The sequence below is a fragment of the Neovison vison genome, chromosome 1 (genome assembly GCF_020171115.1).
Source record: "Neovison vison isolate M4711 chromosome 1, ASM_NN_V1, whole genome shotgun sequence".
Classification (NCBI taxonomy): Eukaryota; Metazoa; Chordata; class Mammalia; order Carnivora; family Mustelidae; genus Neogale; species Neogale vison.
This window is the reverse complement of record NC_058091.1, coordinates 68,876,570-68,900,356: the sequence shown is the minus strand read 5'-3', so window position 1 is coordinate 68,900,356 and position 23,787 is coordinate 68,876,570. Positions and strand designations below refer to the sequence as shown.

The 23,787-nt window shown below is 37.1% G+C and overlaps 1 protein-coding gene and 1 non-coding gene across 2 annotated transcripts in view; both read right to left on the bottom strand.

Annotated features, from left to right (window-relative positions):
- The window catches only part of MOXD1 (monooxygenase DBH like 1), an 88,257-nt gene that overhangs the window by 31,159 nt on the left and 33,311 nt on the right, over window positions 1-23,787 (bottom strand). The gene's annotated exons all lie outside the window — the stretch shown is intronic.
- On the bottom strand, window positions 1,010-1,112 carry LOC122897930. The gene has a single exon (XR_006382731.1). It is a non-coding gene; the product is annotated as a U6 spliceosomal RNA (small nuclear RNA).

Genomic DNA, 23,787 nt, shown 5'->3' with positions numbered 1-23,787 from the left:
TATTTGTGATCTCTCTCGCTCTCTCTGTCAAATAAATAAAATAAAATCTTTTTTTAAAAAATTAAAAAATACATAATGCCCGTGAAACCATAAATTCAGAACCTTACCATTTTCTTAACTTATTCAAAGTGCAGTTCACCCTGAAAGCTAATGATTACATTTATCAGAACAGTGGACTATATGGTTTTTTTTCTGTGTGTTTTTACATGTTTCTACTCCATAAGTTTACTCCTACAATGTATGTTTGGAAATCAACTGTAATGTCTCAAGGGCTCTTGATGCAATAATACCAAAGTATTTTCAATTACCAATTTATTCAAAAGGAGAAATCTCAGTGAGAACTGTTTTTTCAGATTGGATCTGGTTGCAAGATTCCAGCAGGGCTGTCCAGACTTATTGTTAAGGCATGAACTATAAGAGGAATGATAAGGCAAAAAAAAAAAAAAAATTCCCCAACTCATGTTGCCTCTGAGGTTGTGGTCGAGGACTCAACAGCCCCACGAACCTGCAGATGCTGGGGATGAAGCCCCAGGGCGAAGGGGGAGGGATCAACTGAAGGAAGCGAGAGCCAGGCAATGACTAGACACAAGGCAGGCTGGGGAGCAACTTTCTACCGGGAGACTCTGTCTTCCTCTATTCAGCATTCTTACGTAGAAATTCAGTTTTAGTTTATTATAATGTTATTTGAAAGCATTAAAGCATGTTTTTGTTTTATTTTGTTTTTGTCTAGTCACAGCAACTATTAATTCTCAAGAAAATATACTGTACCAAAATTTGATATTGGCAGCTTTGCCAATTTGTATTAACACGGAGTTTTATCGATTCTTGACATTGGTGGCAAAGTGTATTCTTCCAGAAGAGGTATTCAGTATAGGACCATGTGAGCTGTGACTGGCCAGGATGTTAATATTTCTGTATTTCTTTAAATGTCACGACAAAATACCAGAATGGGGCCATAGATTTATGAATTACATTCTTATTAATCCTCTATGCCCAAAGTAAATTGTTGAAAGATGTGGAATGCCTCACGGATTTGCATGTCATCCTTGCAGGGGGGCTGTGCTTGTCTGCTCTGTATCATTCCAATTTTAGTATATGTGCTACTGAAGCAAGCCCTATTGAAACTGTTTTAATTGGTGAATTGGTGAATATGCAAAGTGTCCTTGAGAAATTTAAAATATCATGATTTATAGTCATTGATTTCTGAATGTGAAGCAATCAGGTATTTTGCCAAACACCTCAAGCATATAAACACAAAGCAGAAAATTGCTTTTGAGGAAGTTTTGCAATGGCATTCTTTTGTCTACTATTCTTTGAATTTTTAATAGATTATCCATGAACTCTAAGGTAGCTTTTAGCCCTTTATTAACTAATAATAGCATTCAGTTAACTGAGATATTCAATAAACTAGAGGTCACCTAGGTCCTCTAAGAAATGTTAAATTAATACCCAAATGGACAGCAAGGAGTAGTGGAAGACCTAGAGGTCAGGAGGCTGAGATCCCTTCTTGGCTGTGCCACCAAACAGCTGTGTGACATGACTGCGAGCAAGTCACAGCGCACGAGCTTTCTTCCGACCAGTCTCTAACGCTCTAGTCTGTGGATAGACAAATAGTGGCATTTCTGAAGCTAGAGAAACCTGGTAGGTGCTCAGAGAATGATGTATTTTTATTGTATGTTGGCTTCTGGGTTCTAGATACATTTTTAACATTGGGCCCAAAGAGATAACAAACAAATCTAGAGAAGTAATCCATTCACAAATGCCAGTATTTTGAAATCTAATTTTAAGACTTTTATGTTACAAATATTCAGGCCAAAAAAAAAAAATATTGCCCCAGTCACATGTTTTATTGCAAAATATGTAATCATATGAAATATATATTTATATATACCATATCAATTTATTTAGGATTTGATTTTCAGATTTGTATGTATAAGACAGTATTTTCTCTATAGAGGTCTTTTTCTGAAATGTGATCTCCCTCTTTGACATTTCTTATATGTATTTATGCACAGTTTTGAATATAAGTTTTCCTTACCATTTTGCTCTGAAAATCTTTTCTCTCAGAGATGTCCTTCATTCATTCATTCATTCATTCACTCAACTAATTAACTAATTAACAATGACTCTCACATGCCAAGAAGTAAACAAAGATGCATCAAATATGAATCTGTCACACAGTTTATATTCTAGAAAGAGAAAAGAAGTTATATTCCACAGAAGTTAAGGGCAGAGAATTATAACTTTTGGTTGCTTTCCAGCATCAATTCCCCCAGAAGACTTTTCTGTCAGCGTCCTGAATTTTTTAGCCACACTTTTTGGCTAAGAATGATTCCCACTTCCCACCTTTTGGCTAAGAATGATTCCCACTTCCCATGAGTGGCCTAAACCTATCTATGTGATCCCATCCTTGAAATGAACTTAAATTGGTCACATCACAGGGACTTTTACGTGGTGGGTGACTGAGGAGCTCTCCTCCCAAAATGTGAAAGAAAAAGTTCTATTTCAAAAGTTGGGCTGCAATTTTTCTATCATAAGGGAAAAGAGCCTAAGGATGAGGACCACACAATGTTAAGGGCAAAGCTCAAAATGAAGCTGTAGCTCTTGAAACATCATAAATCTCTGGACTATGGGATTTGCTTGAAATAAACCCAAGCAACATTCAGTTGAAACAAAAATGAGTTCGACGCTGATAGTTATTACCAAGGACAATTGTTTTCTTCATCCACCTTTTGTCTTTCCCCTCTTTACACTACCCAAATCTGGATGAAGTCAGAAGCTTTGTTAATTCAGACTTCTGAAAAACACAAAAAGAAGTTCCCAGAATAATTAGTAGTTGGGTTCTATACTGTGTTTGAAAAACCACATTTTTTTCATGAGAACACTGAATATTTAGAACAACGACAAAGCAGTATGACTCATCCTAATTTATCTTTCTCATCTTCAAAATGTTTTTCAAATTACTGTCTAGGCACAGTGTCTACCCTAGTCCACACCTCCATACATCCCACCTGAAATACACCAATAGCCACTTGCTTGTCCTCCTAGATGCTTAGGAGGTTGCTTTCTGGACGACGCTCCCTCTCCCAATAATTTTCCCAAGTCACTTTTCATCTTGTTAATCTAACAGATAATGAACGGTCAGTGGCTCTACGCCACCCAGCCTGCAGCTGATGAAGTCCACACTTGTATTTCTGACATTCAGGATATTATGTGGCTTTTGCTGCATGTGGACTACACAGTCCCATATGCATGCATGCCTAGCCACAGGAATCCCTTCCTACTCCATACCATGTCCTTCTACCCTCCATGGTTTTGTTCAGTGTTTATTCCATCCAATATGTCCTCCAAGCCACTGCTGAAAGTCCAGATGTGGGGGCAACTGGGTGGCTCAGTTGGTTAATCTTCTGTTTTCAGCTTAGGTCCTAATCCCAAGGTCCTGGGATGGAGCCCCACACTGGGATCCCTGTTGAGCAGGGAGTCTGCTACTCCCTCCACCCCTCCCCCTTTTTGTGCTGACGCTCTCTCTCTCTAACATACAAATAAATTAAAAAAAAAAAGAAAGAAAGAAATGCCAGGTTTTGTTTCCCCTGGATGCCTTCTATGATTATTTTGGCACACATTTGCCTTGTTTTTCTAAGCTTCTTTCAGGAGGTAGGGCTATGCATTAGCATAATACAAAGACTTAGGGGCACCTGGGTAGCTCAGTTGGTTAAGCAACTGCCTCCGGCTCAGGTCATGAACCCAGAGTCCCAGGATCAAGTCCCGCATCGGGCTCCATGGGGAGTCCGCTTCCCCATCTGACCTTCTCCCCTCTCATGCTCTCTCTCACTCTCTCTCTCTCTCTCCTAAATAAAATAAAATCTTTAAAAAAATAATAATAACACTAGCTAATAATAACTAATAATAATAACTAATTACTAATAACTAATGCTAATAACTAATAATAATAACAAATAACTAATAACAACTAATAATAACACTAATAATAACATCAGGGAGATTCAAATTAAAACTACATTGAGATATCACCTTACACCAGTTAGAATGGCCAAAATTAGCAAGACAGGAAACAACATGTGTTGGAGGGGATGTGGAGAAAGGGGAACCCTCTTCCACTGTTGGTGGGAATGCAAGTTGGTACAGCCTCTTTGGAGAACAGTGTGGAGATTCCTCAAGAAATTAAAAATAGAGCTTCCCTATGACCCTGCAATTGCACTACTGGGTATTTACCCCAAAGATACAGATGTAGTGAAAAGAAGGGCCATCTCTACCCCAATGTTTATAGCAGCAATGGCCACAGTGGCCAAACTGTGGAAAGAACCAAGATGCCCTTCAAAGGACAAATGGATAAGGAAGATGTGGTCCATATACACTATGGAGTATTAATGCCTCCATCAGAAAGGACGAATACCCAACTTTTGTAGCAACATGGACGGGACTGGAAGAGATTATGCTGAGTGAAATAAGTCAAGCAGAGAGAGTCAATTATCATATGGTTTCACTTATTTATGGAGCATAACAAATAGCATAGAGGACATGGGGAGATAGGAGAAGGGAGTTGGGGGAAATTGGAAGGGGAGGTGAACCATGAGAGACTATGGACTCTGAAAAACAGTCTGAGGGTTTTGAAGAGGCGGGGGGCTCTGAAAAACAATCTGAGGGTTTTGAAGAGGCGGGGGGTGGGAGTTCGGGGTACCAGGTGGTGGGTATTGGAGAGGGCACGGATTGCATGGAGCACTGGTGTGGTGCAAAAATAATGAATACTGTTATGCTGAAAATAAAAAATAAATTTAAAAAATAATAATAATAATACAAAGACTTAGTTTGGAATTCAACATCTGATACTTATGAGCTCTGTGACCTGAGACAGTCTACTTACCTTCAGAAACTCAGTTTTTTTACTTACAAAATGAAAATACAAATCAACTTTCTTTAGTTCAAAGGTAAAAAGGAGAAAATGTGTCTGGGATATCATAATTTGTATCAAGCAGTTGAAAACTACACTCAGTTCTGTACAACTTAGCACAGGTATCTTTTTTTAATTGGGTGCAATTATTGCATACATGAGAGCTTTTCTCCCTCATTGGAGCAGAGAGTCACTGTTTTGCCACTTGCTGACAATTCATTATGTGGAGGAGACTTCTTCAAAGCCTTTATTATTTGTTGTAATTAAAATAAAACTCAAGACTAAATCTTGCTGGCCATTTTTTAGTATGCTATTGCTTACATCTTTATGAGTAGGAGCTTTTTTTAAATGGTAAATTGAATTGTTTTTCAGGTGAATCTGCATTTCAAACCCTGACAATTTGTGGGATTGAAAATTCACGTAAAGTAGATGTGATTTTACTGTTTCATACTACAGAATATGGCTCAGAGAACTTTCCCCCACAGTTTTATTAGTCAACACATGCCTTTCAATGCAGCAATATGTATATCAAAGGTTTGAGTATATATGGAATTCTGCCAATCTGATGTAGAGCAGAAAGACACATGTGGATCAACACGTTTTATGGAGTATAAGAATGCAGGAAGGGGGGGCTTCTCATAGGAACATAATTTGAAATCCCAGCATAAGGGAGGCAGACTTATGCAATAAAATACATAGACACTACAACTTTATTTTGTGTGACCCAACTCTTATCCTGGAGAAGAGAATTAAAGGTTAACAGAGGGGGCTCCTGGGTGGCTCAGTGGGTTAAGGTGCTGCCTTCAGGTCTTGGGATCGAGTCCTCTAAGGGCCCTGGGATCGAGTATGGCATGGGGCTCTCTGCTCAGCGGGGAGCCTGCTTCCTCCACCACCTCTGCCTGCCTCTCTGCCTACTTGTGATCTCTGTCTGTCAAATAAATAAATAAAAATCTTTAAAAAAAAAAGTTAATAGAGGAAAGAATTAGAAGCAGCACTCAGCTGAGCAAAGGTAAATAAACATTAAACTACCAAAACAATGATAAAAATCATTGCAACATTTGTGTCAAGTAAAGGGCTATATACTTTACATAGTGAGAAGGCAGCCATGATTACTGAGTCAAGAGACAAGATGTCAGAGTAAAACCTACCTTGCTAACACCTTGTTCTTAGACTTCTCAGCTTCCAGAACTGTGAGACACAAACTTCTGCAGTTTAAGGTTTCTAGTCTATGGACTTTGCTATGGCCACCCACGCAGATGAATACAGACAGTTTGTAAATGGCATAAAGTTGAAAATAATTTAATGTTGTTCTCTACTCAATTATATGAAATTTAGACAATGGACTACCACACAGTCATAAAAGAGTAAGACAGTTCTATACATACTGTGGTGGAACTTTTCCAGGACATACAATTAAATATAAAAAGCAAGTGTAAGTAGTAATGAAAATTCACAAGAACTCCTGGATTTACAGGACTCTTCTCATCTTTTCAGAAGGCTGTCTGGCATGGAGAAAGAATGTAGGCAGTGAAGGAGTTACTTAACCTTTCCTTGTTTTGATTTCTTTGTCCATTAAAAAAAAAAAAAAAAGGCTGATAGTAGTTACCCAGGAAAAGTGCTGTGTTGAGTGAGAACTAATAGCTGCTGAGCACTGTCACGTCATTGCATTAAAATGACACTTAAATTAAATCATTTGTATGAAAGAAAAAAAAAAGCAAGTGTCAAAAATATAAGGTAATTCCATTGAGGTCTAAAAATAAAAGCAGGAAAAACTACATACACATATAAAGAGAGAGGGATGAAAATATACACAGAAGACCTAAAGGGATATGATTACATACATATAGAGAATTTCAGAAAGATACAAGAAAATATTAATTTGATTTATAGGAAGAAGACCGTGAATGGGAGAACTTAGAGCTTATTGCTTTTCACTCCATGTCCTTCTGTATTTGCATATTTACAGTGAACAAATATTAATTTTATAACATGTTATTTAAGTTCTGGTTTCATCATTTACTAGCTAAATGTCCCTGAGAGGTTAGTTAATATGTGAGACTCTATTCTCTACCTCATAAGGTGATCATGACAATTACATGAGGCCTTGGAAAACCTTCACAGTGCATGGTATAGACAAAGCATTCATCAAATGTTAGCTTTCATATTAGTTTTCATACTTCCCATGCATAATCTATCTATGATATTCCATATGTATTATATATATGCCATGCTTAATTATATATTATATGATTATGCTTAATTGTATAAGTACAAAGTCTCTAAAAACCTTCAAAATTGTTTCTTTCCCCACACAGTGCAAAAAAAATCTATTTCCTCTCATAATGTTTTAAATTAAAATTTGTTATTTAGAGAACGACATGCTGATCTTCTGAAAACCCAGTTACATCTTCTGAGTTTTTAGGTTCTTAGAAAAACTAACGAAGTTTTCTACCCCACACCCATTGTCAAGACTTCACAGCCCAGTGGCAGATGTCAGTGTATGTGACTCACCCCTAAGCAGGCACAGCTCCTGCTGGGAGGGTCCCAGCAAAGACCTTCCTTGGTTCTGCAGCAAATGTTTTCTGTCTCGCTGGTTGTTTTCCTTTTTGGTCTCCTTTGAAGTAACAGTTGCTAGTCTGCTTTTTGTTGTTGTTGTTGTTGTGCATTTTTAAATTTTATTTTACAGTTTAAAGGCCTAATAATTCCATCCATGAAAGGACAGAATTCAATTACTAACAGATGATCCTCATGATAAAATTCCACAACCTCAAATTCGAAGAAAAACAACTTCGTTTTTCATTACTCCAATACGGCTTACATATAAAAATAACCAATCTAATGGTGTATATTTTAAAACTAACTTTTAAAAACTTCTTTTCACATCCTGAAAGATCTAGTACTTGTGTTTATATGTAATTTATCATGATAATTTTGGCAGTTTTAAATACAGTATATTATCTTAACATTTATCATAATTTAAGGATTATATTTCCTGAAGAAATTTAATAAATGAGCCATCTTTTTTTTTTCTCCTAAGAGTAGGGAAATAGTCATTGAATGACATTTTTTATTCCTTCAGGCACAGTTTAAAGATTAGATCTAACTGTAGGCAAAACAAATTAACAACATTGCCTCATGCAGAGTTCCATGTTGGCTTTTATCCAGAGGTCTAGAATTCACTGCTCTTTAAATTTAAGTTAAAATCAAATGTAAAGTATATTCTGTTTTATCTTATAATGAAAGGAGAAACTGATGTTAAGTGCTTTTTCTCTAAGATATAAAACACCGCTGCTTTAGAACTAATAATAATTGCAGGTGTTTAAATCCTTATTTTCTTGGATTTTGACCCTCTCCATGAAGTGTTTACAAGTAACACAACAGAACTGCTCAGTTCAGCCCTTAAATTAGATACATAATCCACAGTGCCACACGTAGTCCAGGTTCATTTGTCTGGGGGATAAGATAGATTTTCTGAGCATTGTTTACCACTCACCATCACGGACTTGAGTCTAGATTCAAATCAAGAATCCAACAAACACTCACTATGCACCACTCTTAGGAACTGTGCCCAGGGCTGAAAATTCAAGGATGAGCATGGCACAGCAGGGAGGGGCTTCCATTCTCTGGTCAGACAAAAAAAAAAAACAAGTCCCATAGAGAACACGTGGGTTCTATGGCATCAGTACCAGCTACCACTTAACGAATTTTTACCTGTACCAGGCCCATGACACATAATACATTTCATTTCACGTTGTCTTCACGCAATCTGGAGACAGGTGTTACTGTTTTCGTTTGACAGATGAGGAAGTTGAGGTAGAGTTAAGTAAACTGAACAGACTGGCCCAGCTGCTGAGTAGCAGGATTGAGCGGCACTCAGGGCTGACCATTCAGTCCCATTCTCTGGGTAACTGTGCTTGCCCCCTTTCTGCTCTGAACAGGCTGTGGTGGGAGTGTGAGACAGGAGTTAGGATTAGAAAAGGAATTAAAATAAGCTCAAAATAATTTTGTACTTTCATGTTACAGTATGTTTCAAAGAGCCATTTGATTTTTTGTTTAAAATTTATTTATTTTAGACAGAGCACGCTTGAGCGGAGAGGAGGGTAGGGGTGCAGAGGAAGAGGGATAGAGACAGAACCCTGAAGCAGACTCCCCACTGAGCATGGAGTGCAAGGTCAGGGGCTCAATCCCACAACCCTGAGATCACGACCTGAGCCGAAATCAAGAGTCAGGCACTTAACCGACTGAGCTACCCTGGCACCCGAAAAAGCCATTTGATCTTTTAAATCAAGTTTTGCCCTCTGGTTATGAAAAGAGAAGATAAAAAAAAAAAATGAAAAAGGCGGCTATCTATACTTGACCTCACACAATATGATTAACCATCACTACAACACAAATACAAAATAGAGTCTTTTGTACTTCAAGAAAGGTAAGCGAAGAAATGAATACAAGTGGATGGCTTTTGTAATTACGGTTCCTCTCTAGTTTTCTGTGTTTAAACATGAGGCCACCATTAAAAGAAGTTCTAATTTTTAGGGCAATTCCACGAAGAGAAGACAACAAACTGAAGTGTGCTCAGGCTAGGACTTGACTTCACCACTGGTCTTCTGTGGTTGAACCTCCTCTCTAGGCGGATAACCCCCCATGAAGATTTTGCTTGGCTTAGTAAACAGGTTCATACTGAAGTCAGCTTTTCAACACTCTTAAGTCTCCTGCTGCCTTCCAGCTATTTAAATAAATAAGTCTCCTTAAGATGTAGGTTTCTGGAAAGCAAAGCCACTGTTTGAGGTTATACGTTTGCTTGCTTACTTTAGAAAGTTTACATAGAGAGAAAATAATACACTCTTTGTATAAAAACCACCCAGAATTAGTTAACATCTTGTCATTTCTACTTTACTAGTTATCTTTGCCCCCACTTGACCTAGCACATATCTCTGTTCCCATTAGATACTCATGGTGATCTGAATTACCAAAGTGACCGTCAAGGTGGCTACCAAGTACACACACAAGTTGTTAGTCTTAACAGGTCTGATGTGCATTTTTTCTTAAAAAGGCTAGCCAACCCCTTTAAATAAAACTTAAAATAACTTTTGCAATTAATATTTTTATCAGAGTTTAAATATTTGCAGCTTTGCAGTTATAGAAATCACATTAAAATGGATCTATTTATGAAGATTACATAAAAAGCATGGGTGATTTATTCCACATTTTTCTCAGTAAGATAAAAGCCACACTCAATTTAAATGTCATAATTTACAACCAGCATAGATATTCAAAGAGAATTTTGCAAGTTTCAGAAATGTGGCCAACCTCTTCTCTTGGCAGTTGAAAGAAGAAACCCAAAAAGGATCTGATAAATTGAGTTATAATAATAGTTCCAAAAGAGAACTCAGCATCTTCACTCCCCCCCATGAACTATCACTTCTTTCAGATTTGTTTAAAACTCCTAACCCCAAACATCAAGCAAGTTGGGAGGGTCCACAGCAACCCTCGAGAGCATTCTTTCCTTATTTCCAAGGCCACATACCTAATTGAGGCTGCTTTTCCCTCTCACAGACTTTGTCCCAACATGTCCAGGCTATATTCCTGGCTCTAATCTTCTATATTCTAAAATCTCATGACAAATCATGCCATTTGTCCAGTCGAAACCCAATAGTCCCTTTTTGCCTCAAGAGAAACTCCCTTTTTGGCTTACAATTCATGCTCTCTGTGGTCTTATCATGAGTTCCCCAAACATTACCAGGAATACCCGTTCTCTGTGTCTTTGGTCATGGCATTCCAGCCTTCTCATCCTGAATCTGGCAAAACTGAAATGTATCCATTGGAACTCGAGCTTCTACTAAAAGAACTAAATGTTCAGAACACCTCTCAGATGGAAGACATCTGGATTCCCAAAACTTCAAAAAAAAAATGTGTCTTGAAATGTATTGATCAGCTTAGTAAGAAATTAAGAAAGATTTTCCAAAGGTAAAAGAAAAAGAATATAAAGTCAAAATCAGAGTGATAAAAACAGAATCCAAGGATACTGTGGGACCATATGTCATACTATGATCCTGGAATCTCCAAGAATAATGGTCACAGGACAGGATAATCAAATGATGTAGGACTGAACTTGACATAACTTGACATATACCTCTTCCCCATGTATCCTTCACTTAAAAATAGAAACTAAACTCTCTAAGCTCATACTAATGCAGTAAAATGGTGGACTAGAAAAAAATCTAACTACTAACAAAGGCAGCCAATGAAAACACTTGTCTGTCTCTGCTACAGTTCCTGATTATTATGGACTGAATATTTTTTTGTATGCTACCCCCCACGCCCCCCTTCCTTCCCAACCCCAGCTTCAAATTTATATGTTGAAACCTTAACTTGTAATGAGATGGTACTTGAAGATGGGGTCTTTGGGAGGTAATTAAGGTTGGGTGAGGTCATGAGGGTAGGGACCTTATGATGGGATTAATGCCCCAATAAGACACACCAAAGAGCATGTTGCCCTCCATCTCCTCACCCCATGCTTACGCAAAGAAGAGGTCATATGGGCACACAGTGAAATGGCAACTGTCTACATGCTGATGAAGCCATGAGAAGAGGCCTCAGAACGAAACGTACCTGCCAGTACCTTGATCTTGGCCTCCATGACTGTGAGAAATAAATTTCTATTGTTTACCTATCTATGGCATTTTGTTATGGTATCCTGAGTTGACTAAGACATGGGTAGAAGAAAATAATAACAATATTCTTCCTTGGAGATGAATAAATGGAGGTCCACCCTCATGGGACAGCAGGATTCAAATTTATAGTTCTGTATGTTTAGGGAAATTCCAAACCAAGAAAATAAAGGATCCCTCATGGGTTGCCATCCCCTGGCACTGGCAAAAGCAAATACAAATATGATACTTCCTGGCAGGAGCATCCTTTCATCCTGTACCTTGTGATTTCCATGGATTACATTAACTTGGCAAACTTAACAAACACTTGGGGAAACAAAGTATCCACAGCATATTTAGATTCCCAAGGACTGGAGTCATTAGAATTATTAAGCATAAAATAGAAAATAACTATATATATTTCATTTTTAAAATGTTATTTAGTAAATTCAAATGTTTTTAAAAATAAAAGATAGAAAGATGAGCAAGAAAAAGATTGAATCAGCATATTTAAAAAAGGACAAAATAGAATCTCTATACATAAACAAATAATTGAAATTTAAAACTCTATGGATGAGTTAAATAGCACATTAAAAAACAAAAAACAGGGGCGCCTGGGTGGCTCAGTGGGTTAAGCCGCTGCCTTCGGCTCAGGTCGTGATCTCAGGGTCCTGGGATCGAGTCCCGCATCGGGCTCTCTGCTCAGCAGGGAGCCTGCTTCCCTCTCTCTCTCTGCCTGCCTCTCCATCTACTTGTGATTTCTCTCTGTCAAATAAATAAATAAAATCTTTAAAAAAAATAAAAAAATAAAAATAAAAAAAAAAACAGGGGTGCCTGGGTGGCTCAGTGGGTTAAAGCCTCTGCCTCAGCTTGGGTCATGATCCCAGGGTCCTGGGATTGAGCCCCGCATCGGGCTCTCTGCTTAGCAGGGAGTCTGCTTCCTCATGTCTCACTGCCTGCCTCTCTGCCTACTTGTGATCTCTGTCTGTCAAATAAATAAATAAAATCTTTAAAAACAAAACAAAAACAAAAACAAAACAATTTAAGGAACAAATACTGAACGTGAAAATATCATTTTGACCTCAAACTTCTCCAAGACAACATTTTTTTTTCACTTTTATTAAGGTATAATTTGACATACACTAAGGTGCATACATTTAAAGTATAAAATTTGTTAAATTTTGACACATGGACATATTCATAAAAAATTGAGATAATGCATATACACATCATCCCCAAAAGTTTCCTTGTGCTCCTTGGCAATCCCTCATTGTCTTCCCTCCTTTCTTCATTCTTATTTCAGGAAACTGTTCAATGGCTTCATATCACTATAGAAGACTTGTATTTTTTTTTAGAATATTATAAAAAATAGAATCTTATTATATGTACTCACTTTTTTCTGGCTTCTTTCACTCAGTGTAATTATTTTCAGATGAATCTATATTGGTTTTATGTAGCAATGGTTCATTCTCTTTAATTGCAGAGTAGTAGACCATTGTATTTATGTATAAGGAAAGTTGCTATGAACACTCTTTTATGAGTCTTTGTATGACCATATGCTTTCATTACTCTTAGCCTTTAGCTAATAGCAGAATAGCCAGAATATATGATAATGTATGTTTAATGATTTGAGAAACTGCCAGATGATTTTTCAAAGTGGTTGCACCACTTTTTATTCCCATCTGCAGTATATTAGAGTTCCAGTTACTCCCCATCTTGCCAACTCTTTAATTTTTATATGGCAATTCACGTAGGTGGCATCCCAGTATGGTTTTAATTTGAAATTTCTTACCACGGAATGATGTTGAGCATTGTATCAAGGCAGTGGCCATCAGGCAGAGGAGAGTGATCTCTGGAAATGAAATCCATCCTATAATTTCCTCAGACGACTGTCTGGAGAGTTTCAAGGCTATTGCATAGAAAATTGAAACTCGGGAAGAACTTGGCATTCTGCCAAGAGTTGAGGAGATCAAATTGGGAGTCCAAGGAGGCCAAGAAGGTTACAGTTCACAGAATATAAAATGGGAGAGGAGAGAGGTGCATAGAGAGATAACTCAGGACATCTACATTAGGTCTACCTCAAGTACATTACTGAGCACTGATTCTCTTACATAGGTAAAAATGACCCTAAAAAATCCTACCCAAGACCAGGTGAAAATAACTCTAAAGTATTAGATGAAACAATGATACTAGATGAAACAATGACAGAAATATCACAATGCAGAGAATAGAGCCTTTCCCCAATAGAGAAAATCTTGAGAGGAAAATCTTCTCATTCACACAGTATTAGGTAAAGTACTCAGAAGGGTTTGCCTTGCAGTGGGTAAAATGAGTATCTAACGAAGCTGAAACACACGATCCAAAAGTCCTGATTTCAAGTAACTTAACTATATCCCAGAACAAAGCTCAAAAATATTTCTAGATACAGATATATCCATCATCCAGTAAGGTAAATCAAAATGTCTCACATCCAAGCAAACATTACTAGTCATATAAAGAGTCAGAAAAATAAAACCCCTATGACAAAATTCAAACAAACTAACCAAAACTCGTGCAAATGATAAAAATAGTAGACAGGGACATTAAGACATGTATTATAACTATTATTCATATGTTCCAGAAGATAGGTCAAAGAATATGTTAAGTATAGTAGACAGGCTGGAGAAGATATTTTTAAAATATTCAAATCTAACTTTCAGAGATTATAACTACAACAATTAAGGCGAGAAATACAGTGTATAGTATTAAGAGCAGAGTAGATAATAAAGAAAAGACAGCCAAATTTGAAGATAGAGTAATAAAACTATCCAAAATAAAAACAGACTAAGAAAATGAATTTTAAGTGAGATGTAGGACAACTAGAAGCAGCCTGATATACTAACAACTGGAGTCACGGTAAGAGGGGAGTGACAGGAAAGCCTATAACTAACAGTGCAACAAATGGTAAAAGACTCAGTACTTTCACCCTAAGGGAAGGAACAAGCAAGGAATCCACTCTCACCATTTCTATTCATCATTCCAGTGGATGTTTATACAGTTCAGTGCAGATAAAATTGTTATTTATCTATTTATTATTTTTAAAGATTTTACTTATTTGAGAGTGAGAAAGAGAGAGGGAGCACAAGGGAGGGGAGCAGGGGCAGACAGAGAAACAGACTCCCCCACCTGAGAGGGGAGCCCAAAGCGAGGCTCAATCCCAGGACTCCAGGATCATGACCTGAGCAGAAAGCAGACACTTAACTGACTGAGCCACCCATGCATCCCCAGATGAATTTTTAAAAGAGAGAAGAAAAGGCATCAAATCAGAAAGGAAGAAATGAAACTCTCTTTATTCTGAACCAGCATGATGATCCATGCAGAAAATCCAACTGAATTCTAACAATTCAGCTAGAACTAATAGGTGAGTTTAACATTTTTAAGGGACACAAGATTCATATATAAAAATCATTTGTGGGGCACCTGGGTGGCTCAGTGGGTTGAAGGCTCTGGCTTCAGCTCGAGTCATGGTCTCAGGGTCCTGGGATTGAGCCCGGCATGGGGCTCTCTGCTCAGCAGGGAGCCTGCTTCCCCCTCTCTCTCTGCCTGCCTCTCTGCCTACTTGTGATCTCTGTCTGTCAAGTAAATAAATAAAAAATAAAAAAAAAAAAGAAAAAAGAAAAAGATGTTCGGCACCCTTGGTTATTAGGGAAATGCAGATTTAAACCACAACGAGATACAACTATTAGAAAGGCTAAGATTTAAAAGTGATGATTCCAAGTGATGGTGAGGAAGTGCTGTACCTGAAACAGTCAGACCTTGTTGCTGTGAATATAAAATATCACTGTATTTTACAATTTACAAATTACAACTGTAATTTACAACTGTAAATTTATATATGACATATATAAATATATATATAATATAAAATAAAATAGTGTAACACATAGAGAAACAATCTGATGGCTCTTAAAAATACCAAATATATTGCATACCATATGACCCAGACCTTCCACTCTTAGATATATGTCCAAAGAAACGATAACATAGAAGCTTTATTTGTCATCGTCCCCAAATGAAAACAACACAAATACCCATCAAGTGAATATGGATACACCAATTGTGTAATATCCGTACAAAGGAATGTTATCCAGCAATAAAAAGAAGGAACTATTACAAAAACCTGTCTTGTAGCTAGGTTAAAACTGTTTCTTAGGGAAAAGTAACGGTGTGCCAGCTCCACAGCCAGGACTAAATGGCCTTAGAGTTTCTACTTTCTCACTTAGAATCTTGCCCCCACCGTCAGAACAAGCTCAACCTAGACTTCTGGAGATTATGGCACGTACTATTAAGAAGACCCCACTTCCCATCTGAGGCATCCTAGACCAGCCTGCAAAGAGTTGACTCCCCACCCTAGGAGAAAGACTGCCCACACAAGACAAGCTGCTTACAGACTTAGGAGAAAGCAAAGCAATAAACAGAAGAACCCCTTGGTTCATCTATAAACTACAATAAATGTGTATTTACTTAAACTCCTTGAATTTTGGGATGGTTTGGTGCACAGAACTAGCTGATACAAAATGAATAAAAAATTCTGGGATATTCAGATAATGAAACTCTACCAAAGAAATGAACACGAGCCCATTATTTTCTACCCAAAAAAGCATGGATGACTCACATATCACATTGAGCAAAAGAAGGCAGGCACAAAAAAGTCTATAGCTCATAAAGTTCAAAACAGGAGAAAATGATCAAAGTCAGAAGAGTGGTTATGTCCCGAGAGAGGTAGTACCTGGAAGAGATCTTGGGGCCACTTTCGGTGGAACATTGGTGTTCCATTTCTTGATCTGAATTCTGATTCCATGAGTTAGTTCACCTTATGAAAATCCAATGAGTTGTATACTAGTGTTTGTGAATTTTTAATGTATGTAATTCAATAAAAGGATTTTTTTAAATGAATTGATTGACCAACCAATTCACTGAAGAGGAAATATAAATAAAAAGAGCATCAGTCTCACTGGTAGTATGAGAAAACATGTTGAAACAATCATTAATATCAGTTTTCACCTACCAGGAGCCAATAAATTTTTCTAAAAGACTGCAGTACTCAGTCTTAAGACGTAATGAGGAAATATGCACACATTGCCAGTGTGTGAATTTTAGAAAGCAATCTGACAAATATGTTAAAATTGGGAATGCCTATAAGCTTAACTCAATGTATTTAGGAACCTCTCTTACAGAAATGAAACCACTAAGGACATACATAAAAGAATATTTATTAAAACTTTGTTTACAACAGCAAAAAAATTAAGTTCACCTTAAATGTGAATCCAACTGTCAATGGCCACAAAAACTGTGGTTTATGTGTATTAGGGGATTTCATTATGCAAATATTAAAATAAATGCATTATTATATTTGACTTGCAATGATATGGGTAATAACTTGAAAGAGCAAATTTCAAAGCACTATGTACAGTAATCCTCCTTTCTTTAAAAAAGGAAGGGTGATTAACTCAATAAGATCCTGTGTAATTTTGTGTTTTCTTGAACATGAAGTTAAAGAAGGACACAAATAAATGGTTACCTCCAAACTGGAATTTGGATAAAGGAGGACATCACCACTATTATACACTTCATTTTTTTTTCTTGTCGTAACAATATATGTTACATTAAAAATCAAACAAATACACATTAGATAATACTTTTTGATTAATTCCCAGCATTTAAATTTAAAAAAAGGAACATCAAGTCACTTAATTAAATGCAGTTTTCAAACCTTATGTCACCCCAATGCAAGTAGACACAGACTTCATACAAAATTGATTTAAAAAGGAGAAAAAAACCTAAGGTTCTCTCTTTAAAAAAAAAATATATATATATATTTATTTATTTATTTATTTATTTGTCAGAGAGAGAGAGAGCACAAGCAGGGAGAGAAGCAGGCAGAGGGAGAAGCATGTTCCCCCATTGAGCAGGGAGCCCTATGTGGGACTTGATCCCAGGACCTTGGGATCCTGACCTGAGCCAAAGGCAGATGCTTAACCAACTGAGCCACCCAGGTGCACCCAAGTGTTATCTTAAAAAAACAGTGTACAGTACAAACTTCCTAAACCTTCAAAAAATGAAGGATAAAAATTTAACTTTTGTGATCTCTTTTCAGGATCATTAAAAGAGCATTTCATATCACACATGAATTTTATAAGATGATTAATTCAAACTGAAAAACAAATAGATCATTGCCTAAAATAGCTTCTGGCAACTTGGAATAAATATACTTTGAAATACTGTGACTGAACCAACAATCTGTTGGAAAAAATTCTTTTTTCCTATATGAGTGGAAAATATTACTCAGTACTGACATTTCCTGTTTATCATTTAAAAAAAAAAAACTTAGTTCTCTAACCTTGCAAATTTAATTCAGTTGTAAATCTTATAACTTCTTGCAATAAGAGCTTGCCTTACATAACAAATAAAATGTATCTGGCAGGCTCATTCTTAAAAGAATTAAGATTTATCTTTAAAGTGAATAGAGAAATAAAAAGCAAAGATAGTAGAAATAGAGAAAGCCAAGTTATAAAAAACTAACATACCATATGAAATCCAGTTGGATATAAACAAATGTATTTCAAGGCTTTCCCTTTTTAATGCCTCAAAAAAGTCAATGAAATCAAAATGAGTTTCACAACTGCTCTAAATTACTGGATAATTACATCTAAGTAATTTAGCTTTTCCAAAGCTCTAAAAATTATTTCATTATAGATTATTAAAAGATGACTACAGAAAAGGATACAAATCTTCAGTATATTTTTTTACTTTAAAATTGTTTTATATTTCATATGTTGAAAAAGAAATGTAGCAATTTGGAATTTATGACCTAAATTTGAATTCCAGTTTCAATTAATTAGCTGGATGAGAAAAGCAGACTTTTCTTGCTTGACTTCATTTTCTCCAACAACTACATAAAATGTTGCCCAAGCAAACAGAATATGTAGTGTCCAAGTAAACAAAAAGTGACAGTAGAAGGACAGTATTTCACACCCACCATGTTTCGGGTACTTTATAAAAATCTTCCGATAATTTTCCAAGCAATCTTGTGAATAGGTGTGAACATTTCGCCGGTGAAGAAATTGAGATTCAGTGTTCTACTTAAATTACTCAAGATCATATAAGTGGTAAATGAGCAAGATTTGAAACCAGCTCTAAGTGACCAGGAAGACAGGAACCTCCAAATTTAGACTCATATAAATTAAATCCATTGTGCAAGCTCCCATCACTAGACTAAATGAATGATATCTTTTTTAAAAAAGATTTTTTTATTTGACAGAGGGAGTGATAGAGCACAAGAAGTGTGGTGGCAGAGGACAGAGGGAGAAGCAGATTCCCCACGGAGCAGGGAGCCTAAAGCGGGCTTCGATCCCAGGACCCTGGGATCATGACCTGAGCCAAAAGCAGGCGCTTAACCAACTGAGCCACCTGGATGTGCCCCTAAGTGATGTCTTAGAATAACTCTGTGACATTAGGCAGGACATCTACTTTTTCTGATCCTCAATTTCATAATCAGCAAAATGGCATAAGAAAGAAGTAAAGCACAATGTCTGTTATCCGATGGGTAAACAACAAATCATTTCTCTTCTAAAATTTCTATTTATTTATTTTAGAGAGACAGCATGTGCATGAGCAGGAGGGGCAGACAGAGAGGGAGAGAGAATCTTAAGCAGCCTCCCTGCTGATCGTGGAGCCTGATGTGGGGCTCCATCTCACGACCCTGAGCTGAAATGACCGGTCAGCTGCCTAACTGAGCCCCTAAAATTCAATATTTTTAAAGCACTTTCAGAGTAATTTTGAGAAGATAGGAATTGTTATTTCCATTCTAAATATGGGAATATGGTGTTACCAAGATCACAAAAGGTAAGAGAAAAGCCCCGGGGCATATTCAAATAATAGACCATGCTACTGATAGTGATGAAACACCAGTATTCAGTTTCCATCCGAAAGGAGTGCATTTGCCTTTAAGTCACCAAGTTAAAATAGCTACTATGGCAAAAATATCCCAATTTCATTTATAAAGATGATTTTAGAAAGTGGAAAGTTTTAATACAATAATGATGACCTAAACTTGAATCCTGGTTTCAGTTAACTAACCAGATGAGAAAAGCAACTTTTTTCACTAGACTTCATTTTTTGCAAAATAAATGTTTTCAAATGGTAAGGGATACAGTTTAATGGCTGCGATCTGTTTTCAGGGCATATCATATCACATGTGAATTTCATGTGACTATTAACTCAAGCTGAAGAAGAAATAAATTACTCCGGAAAATGTCTTTCGGGGAGCTTTTAAGCAATATTTTTTTTCAAATCTTGGGCTATCTGTAAATTATCTCTGGAGACCTTTATTAGGCTCATGGTCTAACATAATGAAAAACTGAATGATACAAACTTCTATGTAGAAACTCACATACATTGCATACATTTCAACTATCAGAACATGTAATTGACATTGACAAGGGAACAGACTTCCAGCAAATGCAAGGGTCAAATCACTCTCCAGGGACTACAGCTCTAAGGAAGAGTCCCTCATTTCCACAAGAATTGAAAGGCTATCACTCTCTTCTGAGAGAACTGTCTGCAGCTTTTTTTTAAAGAACTAAATGATTATATGCCTATCATGCAATTAAGAGGTAGCTTCGGCTTCTATTTTGGAGACTATGACACCACTCGCCAGAGTTCTAACTTTAAGCAAAACGGATAAGTTCATGTCTGGGGATAAAGCTAACAATGGTATCATTCAAGATAAAAATCAGTGACCCCATTTAGGTACTAAAGGCCACAGTCTGCAGCCCCTTTCAGCATTTCACACTAAGGGCTTTGGTATGATTAAGGCATTCTCTGATCAGAAAATGCAGTTACCCTGACAACAAGTAACGGCCAAGTGTCTGCATTCTAATCTGACATAACTATACGATGGATTTAAACTTTAGCCAGCAGCTGTGAACTGGCTCTAACATGAGCAGATGTCGGCTGGAGCATCGAGTAGTCCTTGCCACATGTGGGACCAGATGGAGCTTCCGCACAGACAATTGTGTAATACTTAGGAACTAAAACTCAGAAGCAAGAGTCTTACTCTTTTAGTCAATGAGTGCTGCTCTCGGCAAACCTAGAATTCATGTTTTGAGGCTAAACTAGCGAAAGTGCTCATACATGTTTATTTTAAAAATATACCATCTTCCAGGGGGAGCAAGGTGGGGAGGGAGGTATACATACAGGAAACTTAAGAATAAGAGGCAAGTTACTTAACGTCTCTGGGCTCTGGTTTCCTCCTCTGTAAAATGAAGACAATAATACTACCTGCTTCCTGGGTTTTCTTCTGATGATGGATGGTCCATGAAGTGGACAGTGCTCTCAGTAAGTGTCGTCTCATCACCTGATTTTATTTTGGTGCTTGAGCACGTGAACCGAGAGCTTGTGTCCCAGCCATCCTCACTGCACGTCCCGACCTCCCTAAGATCTATTCGGTTGTACTTTCCCCAATTATTCTTTCCATACAGCAGGAGGTGGTGACCAGACCAGCATTCCTTACTTTCGCCTCTACTATGTACTTTGACAGCAATGTTCGCTTGCCAGGTTTAGGGTTTCCCTGTTCTTCAGGTGTGCCTCTCTCTCCCCATCTGGGCTGAGGTGAAAGACTATGTCTTATATTGCCTTGTATCTGCTAGAAGTCACGGTACTGAGGGCTGTCCAAAGCAGGCACTCATTAGACACACATCATTCTTCTTCGCCATTGGGAGGGTAGTGCAAAGGGATATATCCCTCTGATTAAGACTTTTATAGTGTATCATGTACACTGATTTCTGGAACATACCACCAAGGGCCTCGCCTATCTCGCAGGACTTGCTCAGGCCAAACTAAAAGCTGAAAGGCTATGGACTAGTAGTTACATGATCACTAATTGTTATTTACTTCATCATGTCTTTACTTAATATTTAAAGTTCCACATACAACTCAGTGAGATTTCAGGGAGGAAAAAGATCTCTCTTGATCGGTAATGGAATGCATTTAGAGTCAGCAAGTTCACCTTCAATACACAGTTCCTAAAGTGGGGCCATTACCTTATAAACATCAATGTATAGAGTTAACTTCGATGTATATATTTCACTAGGTCATAAATCTTTTCCCTTCGTAGAAGAAAGCATCCCTTATATCTGAATTAGTTCATGTTGAAATTTTATAATGGAAGTCAGCTGTGGTTCCAGGAAACAGCTGGTGTTTTTTCGTCTCTGCATCCACAGAGAAATATGCAATGCATCAAGGAATTACCTATCTCAAAACCATTAACTGCTTAAATCTTTTTCATGTGCAGACAACTAGCAGTGTATTTCGAGAGGGGATGTGTGCTGTGTGTGCTCAGTTTTTAGGACATTTGTTGAATAAAACAGTGTATTCCCATAAAAATGTGTATTGATGCTACTTAACATGAAGGACATTTACAAGGTGTTATAAAATAGAACATAAAGACAGCAATAACCACCCACCAACATAAGGGCCTGGGCTCCATTCCTAAAGCTTCTATTCAGATGATTCATCCGAGATTATGAATCAAGAAAAACACAGTGACTCAATGAAGCAAGATTCAACCACAACGGTTTTGCAATGTGAGAGTAATATTTTTCTTTATAAAATAATAATCAAACTTTCATGTGTAGAAACACACTCACTTTAAACACACCAAAAGAGGCTTGATATTTTGAAGAACACAGCTCTGTAGTCTTTTATAACTTGATTAGGATGATCTAAAACTGACCTCTGATTTATGAGTTTTATAAAATCAAATAGTAGATATTTATTTAAAGTGAGAGTCCACCAAATATGGAACATCTTCCTGCCCATTCCTAAAGGAACCATTCATAAAAACTAGAAAAAAAAATCATTGTTGGATCAAAAAGGAAACAATGGATGACATTCTGTTTTGGTAAGTGTGTCATTTTTTACATTGAAAACAGAAACAAATTAAATTTGGCATATTATACCCTGTGGGAACACACACAAAAATTCTTTTACAACTTTTTAGGACAACCTTTGATTACAGTTTTATAAATGTTATACAGATATCAAGTTTAGAAACTTATTTTATAAGTTTCCAGTTTTGTTAATTCTGATATTTAACTAAGGTCCTAGAATTTTAAGGGCTAAAGATGGCTTAGAACAACCTCTCAGTTACACAGGTTGATAGTCTTTGAATTGTGTTATTAACGTGAATTAATCTCTTGAGACTCACGGTGATGCCTACATAATAACTTTCCACTGACCAATGGTTAGTTCAGAAGTAGAACCCGGCTTTCAGCCTGGCTCTTAGGCCATGCTGAGATGCCAGTACTTCTAGTTCTTTCTCCAACAACATAGCTCTTCCTGATTTTAGGAAACTTTTCTCTGGGCGTTTTGCTATAAATTTAACTTCCAAATTAAAGCATTGTTTCTTCCCATAAGTCCCTTTTCAGAGTGAAGGGGAATAAAATAGATCATCACCATTACTTTCACTTCTCTCCAAAGAGGACTGTAACTCAGCTTAAAACAGAAGATTATGGTCTTGTTCCCCATGATTCTTGTGCTACAAGATGTGTCCCCTAAGATTAGCAGACTACTCTCTTTTCACTGAAATTTTTTTCCAATTCTTTTCTCCCTACCATCATCTCTGATATTTAATATTTTGTGTCTTTTTATAGCCATATGGATAATCTTTCACCTAATCATTTCAACTCTAGTCTCATTTAAGTGACTTCTTAAATCACAAATGATAGTTTATGTGTCATTTCCTGTTAATGAGTCTTTCCAAACCTCAAGCGTGAAAAGTTCTGTCTGCTCAAACGTCACCCAACTAGGTCTACGTCGGATCCCAGGACCTTTGAACTGGTATCTCTGGGAAGGTTCTGATGGCATTTGCTCAAGAATCCTTCGGTCTCTGCCCTGATCTTATCAGATTCAAAAGAGGCCTTGGCTCTGAGAAACTGAGTTAAAGGACCTGTGACTGGATACAAGCTATTAGATACCTCTCACCCAAATTACTTTTCATTGCAGCGTATATCAGCTAGAAGGCTTGGATTAGTAGAATTGTAGAGAGAAAGGTCCAGTAATTTTGCTAGGAAGATCTGTGCTTGGTCTTGACTCTGCCTCACAGAATTTGTATGATAGTGTTAAGCAAGTTACTTAGGCAGCTATGCCTCAGCGTGCTCATCTGGAAAGTGGTGCTAATTCAACTTGCCT